This window comes from Zosterops lateralis (genome assembly GCF_965231275.1).
Source record: "Zosterops lateralis genome assembly, chromosome: 1".
Classification (NCBI taxonomy): Eukaryota; Metazoa; Chordata; class Aves; order Passeriformes; family Zosteropidae; genus Zosterops; species Zosterops lateralis.
In genome coordinates this window covers 103,554,575-103,566,777 of record NC_139762.1, presented here as the reverse complement: position 1 = coordinate 103,566,777, position 12,203 = coordinate 103,554,575, and the positions used below count along the sequence as shown (strand labels likewise).

The 12,203-nt window shown below is 46.1% G+C and overlaps 1 long non-coding RNA gene across 8 annotated transcripts; it reads left to right on the top strand.

Moving 5' to 3' along the window:
- The first annotated feature begins 6,593 nt into the window (after positions 1 to 6,593).
- On the top strand, positions 6,594 to 10,648 carry LOC310906564. 8 transcript variants are annotated; one of them, XR_014589439.1, is made up of 6 exons: positions 6,594 to 6,730; positions 6,865 to 6,920; positions 7,068 to 7,202; positions 8,134 to 8,912; positions 9,712 to 9,776; positions 10,554 to 10,648. It is a non-coding gene; the product is annotated as an uncharacterized lncRNA (long non-coding RNA). The 8 variants fall into 8 exon arrangements; XR_014589440.1 differs by having other exon boundaries at positions 6,594 to 6,920; XR_014589444.1 differs by having other exon boundaries at positions 6,594 to 7,202; positions 8,134 to 8,317; positions 8,493 to 8,912.
- Positions 10,649 to 12,203: the final 1,555 nt, after the last annotated feature.

Below are 12,203 nucleotides of genomic sequence, written 5' to 3'. Positions count from 1 at the left end.
CTTGCAGCAGTGATAAACCTAAATGCAAAGCAGTTTTGTCAGAACCCAGCCTCTGAAAACACACACTTTGGCTCCCCTGAAGCTGAAGGGAAGGCATTGCTGTGTGTGACTGGAGACTGTGTGGCCAGCCAGGGCGTCAGCGAGCTAAGAGGTATGACAAATTCATGCCAGGGAAAACAGCTCACACGCAGGCTTCGTCAACCTTGTTTTCATGGCTTTTGTGTCTTGTAAACAAGTTGTGGCAGCTGCATGTGATAAATCCCTGCGTAGAGCAAAAATAATTACAATAGGGAGGGAATCTCGATCCAGGCGTCGCTGCTGCCTGCAGGGAGGGGGTGGTGTCTCGCTGCCTGCTGGGGGGGTTGTGGTATCCCACATGTCTCCCAGCTTGTGCCATGAGGTCAGCCTACACGGCTGGAAAACCGTTGGAGCTGCAACAGCTGGCCTCGTGCTATGGGGGAGGGAATGGGGCAAGGAGCGCTGGAAGCCGGGCTGCCTTGCAGGGCTGCACCCTTCCGGCAGTGCTGGCTCTGCTAACAGCACCATCCTGCTGCCCAGGCAGAGCGGGGGGCTGCCCTCACTTCACTGCAAAAGGGGAAGCAGGAGAAAGTCAGCAGTAACCAGGGAGAGAGAGTGCGTGGTGGGGAATCAGTTTTCCCCTTGGAGATGAGGTAAGGCTGCAGTGGGAAGCCCAGCCCACAGAAGGTGCAGTGCAGCTGGGAGTCCAGGTGCACCGTGACCCTGCTCAGTGTCACTTTTACACCTATGGTATTTAGGCCACTTGCAGTTAACTGTGTCCTGCCTGTCAAAGTCTGTTTTCATGTGCCATTTTCCTTCAAGCACTCGTGCAGGGTTTTTTGGTAACCCTTGGAGTACTTTATATTCTCTCTAAAACTCACTTAGTTTTCATTTTTTTTTTTCTTTCTCCATTTGGCATCTTGCAATTGTCAACTTCCCGCCTGGCTCTTTCCCAGTAGGGATTACTGGCACAAATACAGCTCATGTTCACTTTTCAGGACATTACTTGTTTTAAGTCTCCTGTTCACCAACTGCCAGAGTTATTACATCTCTATCCTGTTTCGCTGGTTCAGCAGGCTCTTCTCCCATGAGCTCCAGCGTTCAGACTGAAGGAGAAGAGATTAGATTAGCCACTCACTCTAGCAAAATGTCACTTAGAGCTGTTGCTGTTCCAGACATGATAATTGTACCCATGTGTGCTGTATGTGGTTCAGTGTCTATTTCAGGCCCTGTCACGACAATGAGTGCCTGGAGTTCTGCTCACACAGAAAATCATGTAAACCGGTGCTAGCTGTGCTACAAAGTAAGAACTCAGGCTGCTTTCTCCATCTATATTTTGCATGCACTCCTGCTGACAGCTCAAAGCCATTTTGCTCCCCTTTCCCTTTGAAACTGGTTTTATTTGTCTTTAAACTCCTCTTTCTTTCTGAAGCTGAGGTGTCAGGTCTGGGACTACAGCTGGAAGGAATCTCAAGTCCTGCTACACAGATTTGCAAAACAGGGTCGGCTTCACAGCCTTCTGTAGCTCTGCAGTGCTGCTTCATTGTGCAACATGAATCACAGTCCCTGAAGCTGATGCAGCCATAAGTTGCATCTGCCTCCCAGCTAATCCATGTTCCACTGGATAGCAGGGTTTTTGCCAGATTCCATGTGTTTCTACTGACAAACAAGGTGTTGATCTTTCAGCTGCTTACACAATGTGTAATAAACCTGTAAAAATGCACAGAGGTAGGAGTGCTTTGAATTAGTGACTTAACTGGGGGGAGGAGAGGGGGCACAGGTGGCAGATTGTGAGTTGAATGAGTACAGCTGACAACCATCCAGCCCTGTTTATTCTTGGACAGCTTCCCTGGGACCACAGGCCAGGGCTGTGGCTGCTTTCTCTAATTGCAGTCTAGGCAGTGCCCGCCCTGGGCACCAAGCCCTATCTCTAGGTGTGTAACAACATGACCCTCTTAGAGAGAAGAACCCTTGTCTGGGTATATTTAAACCCTGCATGTGGTTTTTGTTATGAGCCTTTTATCAGATCATTTAGCTGATGATGAAGAGGATTGACCTGACTATGGTGAGAGTGGGTCAGTCCCAGAGCTGTGGGTTTTGCAGCAGATATATCTATGTTTGCCTGGCTTCTCTGAGTCTTTCCATCTCTGCAGTGTTGCCGCTCTGCTGGGGAAATAATGCCCTGGAGCTCCTCCATCAGTGACATCTCACAAGTTGGCAGGACTCACCTCCTTTTTGGGAATATTCATTTTTATATATAGTAGTACAGAAATGATTCTCAACTGTGAGGCCTGTAGTTTTATTAGTATGGTATTCTGTAAGTATACGTACAGAGAATGTTTGATCCTGCCTCTGAAGTCCCTACAGCCTGACAGCTCTTTGGGAAATCATGTGTCACACACTCCATACCACTTCCCCCCCAAAACCAAACAGTTAGGGCCTGAGTGGCTTCCATTAGGGATAAACAAATTGGTTTCTTCAACTGATGTGTCCTATCTAGTTTCAGCATAAACCAAGTGTTCTTCCCTATCTCAACTTTTCCCCTGGTGTTCTAGCTCTTTTGCAGGAGCAAAATTGGATTTTTTTGTTGATCGGCAAATAAATTTAGTGCTTAGCTGGGGGCTTTTGGCCTTTAGAAACCACTCCAGTAGAAGCTGTTGATAGAGAAGATAGTCTTGATCATAATTTGCCATCAGCTTATAGATTTTACCAAGATGCAATTTTGTGTGAGTATATATATCTATACCCTATATATATCCTAGTAAGGGTACACTATATGTATTGCTCCTGGTATTTATATAAAAAAATAAACAAAATCACTTGATTGATGTGAGAAGAATATGATGTCCCCGAGCTTGCTTTTATGAATTTGTATAGCTTGTCTTGGAAATTGTTCCGGATAGAAGATACATAACTGATGGTAAGGATCTCAACAGTTTTGTAATTTTTCTGAGTAAGCATCCAGCTGTTTTGCCAGAGCTGTAATTTCACTTCCTTTTCTAGCCTGCAATGTTCTGATTGCTTGACCTTGTGTCCAATGTTTTATTTTGTTTTCTTTTGCACTTCTAGTCTCATTCCTTGTTTGAACTCTCCCTCTATCATTTCTCTCTGTTTGACTTGAGAGTGCTTACACAATATCATGGATAGTCCATTTAACTAGGTAGAGATATTTTGACTAGTTTTGCACTCCTTTGAAAGGCATCTGATCTCTGCTACTCCACTACACTAACCACAACAGCAAATCTTGCTCTGATGCAAGCAGATCAACTTCTGTTCATGAGCGAAAGCACATTTTCTCTGTGTAGATAGCTCAGCTTTTTCCTAACTTCTGCTTTCTGTGTTGTGGCAGGGGTAAGGCAAAGAAAGAAGCAATTAATAATAAATTCCACTGGGCATTTTCAAAAATGTAGGGATTATTTTTAGTTTTGAGTCAGTGGCATTGCTGGTTTCAGTGTGCTTTCAGAGTCCTGGCTCTGCTGCCATGAACCTTCTCCTGGTGAGGTGTGAAGCAGACATTCCTTTGCCAACCTGAACAAAAAGGTTAGTTCAGGTTATTGTATTAAACACTGCTCAGGCAGTTGCTTCTGTAACTCATTCTTCGTGTTAAATTCAGTTGGCTTGCATTCAGCCAAGGTATTTCCAGTGATGTGCTGCCAGCTTTCTCCAAAGGCCTCCTCAAAAGTCTTTCTTCCTTAGCTGGTGATATGTGGAAAAAAACTCCTGTAAATATCTTGGTTTAGTGTCTAGATTTGCATCTGCAAAGTACATACTGTCTGTTGTAAAACAGTCAGGCCTTCCACCTCTCTTCCCCTACCAAACCTACATTGACCCCTGCTACTGTGTCCATGGCACCTGGGGCAGAGAGGAAATGTCCCAGTCACCCTCTGAAGGAAGAGTAACGTCCCTTATCATCTCTTTGGACCCTAGAAGGAGGTGGTGGGAATGCAGATATACAGGTCTGCATTCCCATGGGAGAGTTTGCACTCAGTGCTGCAACACCTTACTCCTTCACCTGTGTGTGATCATGGGGAGCTGGTGGTCTTGGGAAGGGCAGCATGTGAAGCCCAGCTGGGTATCATGCCAACAGCCAGCACCACTCTCTGAGCTTCCTCTGATGTGGCAGAGTGAGTTTAAATAAGCAGCAGGCATGAAAGGAGGTAGGGGGGGCTGTGTCAATTTCTCTCATATTTACACTGATAAGCAACAGGCATTTCCGCTGTGAAAAAATTTCCTTTCCTTTTGAAATGCAGTGATGCAGAAGCTCAGGTTTCCTTTTGCGGGGTCAGAAGAGCAAGGAGGGCTGCATGGATCAGCTGATGCCTGAGTTGGCCAGACTCTCCCCATCTGGCAGAAGTGACTCATCGGTAGCATGACCCAGGCACTCTGTGAGGCTTGTGAGCTCAGGGGGAGTTTGACTTCAGATCCTCTACTCCCTTGAAGATTTGCCTTTAGTCCTTGCCTTACCCCAGCCCTCATCTGCATTTGCAATCCAGCCTGGGCTGCCCCAGATGCCTTCCCAGTGCCTTGTTTTAGGTTTTGGGGAGCTGCCATTGTAGATCTTGAGCTGCTGCCTCCACCTGGGGCTCATTACATGCGTCTTCCTCTCCAGCTGCCAGGGGCCTGGACAGAGAGGAGGGAAATGGCACATAAGGCCCTTGTGAAACCCTCAGCCCTGTCTGCCACTGAAGGAAGAGCTGGCTGAGCCTCCCACCCTGCAGGACGAGCTTCCTGTCCTAGGAAATCCTCTGCTGTAAGGCAGCTCAGGAGATCCGCCTTGGGGATCTCAGACTGCGGCCAGTCAGCACTGGCTGGGTACAGAATAAGAGCTATGAGTTTTTAGAAAACCCTTGATTATACATAAGAAAAAAAATAAGTGATCCTGCCTGATCCCCAGCTCTGTGGTTTGCCTAAACTTACTTCTCTGGAATACACTGGAGTTGGATCTTTGAGAAATGATATCTAAAAAGCCCACATGTAAAAACTTAACTGTTCCAGCGATAGGATCATGATCTGTCTTTGATCCTGTAAATTGTTGAACCACAACTCTATTCGTTGCCCAAGGACTGCAGGAAATGTACACAGGGTTATGCAAATCTCTAGGAGAAGGAATGTTTTGCAGGGAGGGAGGGAAAATGGTTCTTGCCACAACTGTCAGTCTCTGGATTGCAGCTGAATAGTTTGGCAGTCCCGGCGCTCTCCTGTGTCACCCCGCTGCCAGTTCCCACGGCTCCTACCCCTCTCCGCTCACCGTCCAGTTGTGCAAGTCTGGAGCGGCGAGCTTTTTTCAGATCTCCCCCTGCCTGTGCTGGTGGCATTTACGGGCACAGTCTGCAAGCTCGGTCCTTCGTCTGCCTTTTTCTCCAAGCCACCACTGTGAGTGCAGTGTTCGTGTTTCGCCTCTAAATCCCCGCCACTTTTGCCGGCTGGGGATGTTTGCATGGGGTGGGTCAATCTGATGGTAAGACACAAAACGTTTTCTTTTAGGAACCTTGAGGGGAGGTAAGCCTGCACCAAGGCAGCACAACAGCAACAACACAACAGGGACATGACCAGCAGATGGGGAGCTTTAATTTTAAAGAGGCAGGACTTTAATTTTGTGTAAAATGTGAATTTTCCTCTTTCCCTGACTTGCAAAAGAGTAGTCAAACCCTTGTAAAGACGCAGGTTGGGTGTAGTGTGGGAGTACATCTGTCATCAACACCAGATTCAAAACAAGAGTGCTTGACATCCTAACCATGGCTCAGGGTAACAGATCCTGACAAAAAATAAAAAAAGAGGCCCTTTTATACCTTCTCTGATTTTTTTTCTTTTTTTTTTCTTTTTTTGTATGTAAGGTAAGTGGCATGACACTGGACTTTGGTACTTCACCCAATTTACTTTAATTTGCATGTTGAAGAAAGATATCAGAAGGCCAGGGTGAGCCCACCACTGCCCAGCTGCCCTGGTAGGGCTCCCCTGGCAGCCACGCCCTGGTGTTGTGCTGTGCTGGGAAAGGCTGTGCTGCATCCAGAGCACAGCCCAGCCTTTTCCATAAGCTGTATATCCTGCACAGGTTCAGGGGCTGCACACAGCAGAATGTGGGGCAGTGCTGCATCAGCTGGGCAGGAGTTTGTTTTGCTGTTTCTGTTTGGTTTTTTCACCTCGGTGATAATTCTTACCCAATGTGTGATCTCTGTTCTGTGTACTTTACTACTCCTTGTGATAATCAAATTCCGGCCCTGAACTTTTTCACTACAAAGGAAACAAGAACTTTGCCCCGTTGGCTGTTAACAAGGCACTCAGCAGTGCTGCAGCCTCTTCTCACGTGCAAAACCTCCAAAGTCTGTGGAGATCAGGGTTATACTGATGACAGAACAGTTATTGTTTTTTCACCAGTGTGGCTGGAGATCAGGTACCTTGACACGGACATGAGATATCTGGTGTCAGGCTCCTCTCAAAAAAGGAGCAGGCACCCAACCAGTTGAGGGAAAAAACCTTTTAAACACCAGGACCGCCAATAACGCGCTGCGTACGGCTCAAAGTGCAACCCGTGGTGGGTTCAAAGCGCTGAAACATTAACCAGACCTTGGGCCACCGTCTGTAGTTGCCGCTGGGTGCCCACAGCATGGCTCCTGGGAGCGGGAAGTGAGGGTGGCACTGTTATTCCCGGTGTGGAGAAAGGGCGCAGTGGTGTTTGCACAGCGCGGACGGAAGCGCCGGTGGCAATAACACGGTACGAGCTTCCCCAGGTGAGGCCGAGCGCTTAAATCTCAGCCTCCAGCTCCTGTAGAAGGGCTCTGATGAAGGCTGCAGTGATGGTGGTGGTGGTGTGAAGCTGTCCTTCCACATCCGCTCTTGTGTTGGCAGGTACCACCTGCCTCAGGTGAAACCCCTGACCCTAAGCCTCCCCGACCCCAAATGAGGTAAGGCTTGTGGGAAGAACAAATATCATTGATGAAATAGCAGGCTGCAATAGCAGGGAGAGAGGAGAATACTAGAGCCACTTCTGGCCCCACACCTCAGATGGTTTGGGGCTGGGTGGTGCTTTGGTGGTGTTTTCTTTTTAACAGTGGTGAAGTGTCCTGGAGATCAGAGGAGATACGAGGAGCCAGAAAGCATTTCTGAGCATTCAAGTGTTGTAATCATGTTACTGCTCCCTGAGCTCAGCTGACAAAGGAGACAGGTAAACATGTCCCACTGCCCAGGTAGGTGACAGTATATAGATTGTCAGAACACCCTGAGGAATAATAAGTCTTTTGCAACTTTGCCTTTGAAGTCTGAAGAAGTTATGCTTGCATGATGGATGGCAGCAGTGCCTAGCCATATTCTGAGGCATAGCACAGCTCCCAACTCCCTTGCAGAGGATTTATCCTCAGCTGGAGGAGGGAGGGTACAGCAAGCTGTGCGTCAGTGCCGACTGTTGCAGCTGTAGAAACTTGTCATTTCCTTTCCAAACATCCTCAGCAAGGCAGTTGGCTTTGGGCCAAAAGCCATTCCTGTAGTGTCTGTTCCTGCTATATACATGTGTAATGTTAACTTACCTTATTCCTGATGTGGGTTTCTCCACAACCACTGCCACATATCTGTGTCTTGTCAATGTGGTGGCCTTGGGAGCAGCCTCTTCCATTATCAAGCCTTAGTGTGAGTTTACCTGAGAGCATGTCCCTGTTCAGAGGAGCAAAACGATGCTTTGCTCTGCTTGTGCTGAATCATTGTTACCTGGCAAGGGTTTGGGAACTGTGAGATCATATTTTATTGCAGCATATTACAGTTGCAGAAAAGGTATTGGATTCTGGGTTTCAAAAGACTAATTCTTGATCAGGATGATAAAATATTTAGGTCTAGAACTTTGCCTTCACAGCTCATTGTAAAGTAATTGCTCTAGTAGTAGTGGCAAAAGAAAGGACATGCTCATTTATGGTGCTTTAAATCAGACAAATCATTTCCGAAGACAACAAAACTGTAGCAGAGAGCTCTGGTGCAGGGCACCTTCTTGGATTGTAAACACTGCAAGACAGAAAGCATCAATATTTACACAGTTCTCAGCCCAGCACAGTGCAGCTTCTCTGGCTGGGCCTTTGGAGGCACTAATAGGAATATTAAATCATGCTGAATATCTTCTTGCAATATTTACAGTTTAATGATAACCAAGCATGTGTGTGCTGAATACTGTGGATTGTCACCATGCAACACCAGGACCAGAAAACCTGCAGTGAGGCCAAGCCTCCTAATATCTTCCCCCTCCTCATCACATGTGTGCTGCACCCCTTCTGGTGCTCCCAATATTCATCAGAAGCAACTTAGAAGGAATGATACAAGAGTAAGTGTGTTACTGTGTGAGCTGTGACCAGTTGTGCCAAGGACTGTAGATTGAAAAGTCAGGGAGGAAGAAAAAGCATTAAAAATACTACTGCTATGTTGCCCTGTGGGCTCACAAAAATGTGACACAGAGAAAATTAGCCTTTTGCGGTTTCATGTTTCCCTGACCTTTTCAGAGAGAAAGAAAAAAACAGATCCAACTTCTGCTCCCAGTTACAATGCTGAAAGTCCAGAGCAAATGTGATACACTGGCTCCTGAGGTGCAAGAGCAGAGTTTCATGTTGTGTATTGAAAACCAGAGAGAGAGCTGAAGTGTAAAGATAATTTAAGAAAAGCTATGTGAGTTCAAAGATAAACCTCCATCCCAGGCAAGTGTAATTATTGGTGTTTGAGTGTAATTTTTGTGTTTAAGGAAATCCATTCGACCTGCTGTGGTGGAATTTCTGCATCAGAGTCAGTGTGAGGTAAAGCAGAAAACATGTGGCTCCTACAGCACCATGCCCTTGTACGTGTGAGCGAGGGATGTGCCACAAGGGAGGACTCCTGGCCACCAGCACTGCAGCTGACAGCCCCTGGCAGTGGCAGCTATCGCTGATGTATGTGGCAGAGATGCTGTGACAGCACCTGCAATCACACCACTTGACACTTGGGAAGGCCTTGAACCGTTAGCATTAAGCTCGCATGTGCTACTTGATATGAAAACAATTCCAGTTAAAAGTCATTTCAGGATTGTTATTTTCACTTATGCAACTGTTGACAAACAAAATCTGGTTGGATTATACTTTAATGACAAACTCTGTGTGCTTCAACAGGTTTTCTTTGTTTCCTGGTTTTATTTCCCACCTTCCACTAAAGGAAATTTTTATCTCAGAGAGAGAAGACACAGGAGGCGGGCTGCTTCCTACCTGAAATCCCAGCATTGCCTGGCAGAAGCTGATAGACATGAATCATCACAATGAATGCAATACTGCACACAAGTAGCTTTTTTTACAAACACAAGGTTGTTAAGCAAAGGATGAGAAACATGTGGAGTACACTGCAGTTGGCTAATGTGTGGCTGGGTTCCCAGGTTCGTGTACATTCTTGCAGACGGGCTGCAGTTGTCATGATGCTATTGCCAGGAAAGATGTAAACAAAAGGAAACCTCTTGTCAGTTGAAGCATTAGGTTAGTAGTACAAAAAGGTACTTCATGGACTCTTTTAGATCGATACACGTCATCTATTTGTCAAAGATGTTTTTCTCTTATGTGTAGTCACACAGCCTCTTTGACGTAAGTCAACGCTTTCTTACATTTTTAAATAACAGAAGTATTTACTATGTGGTGAATCAGGGAAATGAGCAAGATCATAGGATCCTCTTGCAGAGGATCATGACTTAAAATTCATGTGTTTCAGGCAAACCATTTCTGGATTCACTTGAAAAGTGACACATGGACATGTTTCTGTTGAAGTTGCTGCAGGTTTGTCTTTATGTATGCCTCTACTATGTTTTATAGCTGGCAATTAGTCTGGGATGAAGTCTGGTTTCTCTCCCAACACTGCAAATGCAATTGTGTAACTTCACTAAAATTCCAAGCCTGGTTCTTATGCTGGATTAAAGCAGTAGATAGCGAGATGAAAAGAGAAGTGACCCTTTCAAACTCTTTTTTCCCACCATGACAGCTCACACCATGGAAGCAGCAGCCATCTGACCTGGATTACTTTTGGATTGCGTTTAATGCACACCACATTCCCCTAGAGTTGCCACTGCTCCAATAGCAATGCCCTGCCCTGTGCAAGGCCAGCTGTTGCCCAGGAGCTTGTATCTCCCTGCCCACAGCTGGCACCATGATATTGCCCTGCGGCTGATGCTACCTCTGAGGTTTGTGGAAATTGCAGAATTGTGGTCATGGTGGCACTGATGCGCTGGGCAGGGGTGTCACATATTTAAAAAACTATTTACTGAAACGTTGCTCTGAGGTGGGAAGGGATTTCCCCCTTCAGCTGTTGCTACAGGTGTGATTGTCCCACGGCATAGCAAAATGCCATCTCAGTTTTAGTGCATTATCTGTGAGCTGTCTGGCCCATATGATTTTTTCCCCTTTTGTTGTCAATTATTGACTGGAAAGATGAACAATAACACATGCTTAAGTGCATCAGTTATCTCAATTTCCTTCCCCTTAGGCCTAGTTTAGCCAAGATTTAGCAGAACAGTCTACAAAATGAAGAATTTTCAGGTGTTTTGTTTTTTTTTTCAGGTGAAAGGAATTTTCTTCTGAAGACTGACAAAAGGACTAGAGCACAGTGAATTATTATTACAACCACTTATAAAAAAAAAAAAAAAAAAAAAGAACATGCTGTAAGATAACAAATAATATAGCCCAAGTTGTGCAATGCAGTAACTTCTCAGTGCTACGAAAAAAATCAGGGACGATCACAGTCTTGAATACACACTCACAAAGCCATTCCAGATTGCAACTGTGAGCACCCATAGTCAGTTCAGCAAGAAAAAGTAAGATACATTTTAACAACAAGACTTTGATAATTCTCTAGTTTGAAGCCAGAGATAAGTGATAGGTTGGACATTCCCACGGGGAAAATAGTCTAGTTACATTGGAATGGGTTACCCTTTGATATTCAACGTCTCAGATCCCTAGTTACCATCTTCAAACTAAGGTGTTTGCCCCAGCACATGGTTGTTTACACAGTGACTTATCTTACCTTGGTGAGATATTTGATACCCATAAAACATCCGTCACGCTCTGTCCTACTGCTTTTCTTTAACTCAAGGCAAGGCCCATCCCTCTTCCAAAACCTTGGATAGCTTTGAAATATGGCAGTGTTGCCTTCGGTGTAGCTCAAGGGCCATGCAGTGATTGCTTTCTCCAGAGGCCCTGCAACGCCTCAGTACTTCCCCCTCTTTGAACAGACGTGGCAAAATCCATAATTTGTTTCTATTCTGCTTGGCTGAAAATGAGGAAAAGTTTGGCACCCTGTCATGGAGATAGTTAAGTGAAGAGTCAATACAATGAAGGCCTCTGCAGCAGGAGTAGCCCATAATAGGTGGTGGCAATGTCACGGTTCAGCTTGTTTTTTAATATAGCCCTTTTTTCCCCCCCCTTTTTCGTGTGTGGTTTTTTTTTCCCTCTGGGTGGAGCAGAGCTGGGAAGGTGATGACTTACCTGCCACAGCTCGGTAGATCGCAATCTAGAACCGGCGGAGTGTTAACACAATGCCCCAGCAGAGCTTTTCTGTCTCTAATTTCAATGATTATGTTGTTACTGGATCAGTGAAGAGAACCATGAAAAACACAATTACCAGGAAGCCCTGTTCCTTTGCTCGCCCCTTTGTCTCCCCGCGAGTGGGGCATGCGACTCACATGCAATAGAGGGTTGGCTGTAATCTCACGCACTACCGAGAAGGGTGCTGTCCGCCCATGGGACCCAAGCGTGGGAAAGCCTCACTGCTGGCTGCAAGGGCCAGTCACGTCATGTTTTGCAGCTGGCATCCAAATGCATCCTGATGAATCAAGTGAGAGCAGCTACCTTCTCCTGCCACAACGGTGGCTGAGCAGCCATGCACAAGAAGGGCTGTAAAAACCTTCCCGCATGCAAAAGCACAGGGAAGGGATCGTGTTGTGAATGAGCTTACTGTGACAGCACAGCCATTTTATAGGTCACCGGCATAGCATCAGACTAAAGGGAGAGGGTATCAGTATCTCTCAGCTGTGAGTGCTGGTCTCAGGTTTGCTCAGTGCAGGACCATGGCTAGTGGGCCTGACCCGACCTTGTTACATCATGCATAGTGGGAAAAAGCAAATTCATTTGCTCTCTGCACTCCAAGTCATGTATAAAGCTATGACCTCAACAACAAATACCAGTAGCAGCAGAGCAGCCAATGTTTTTATC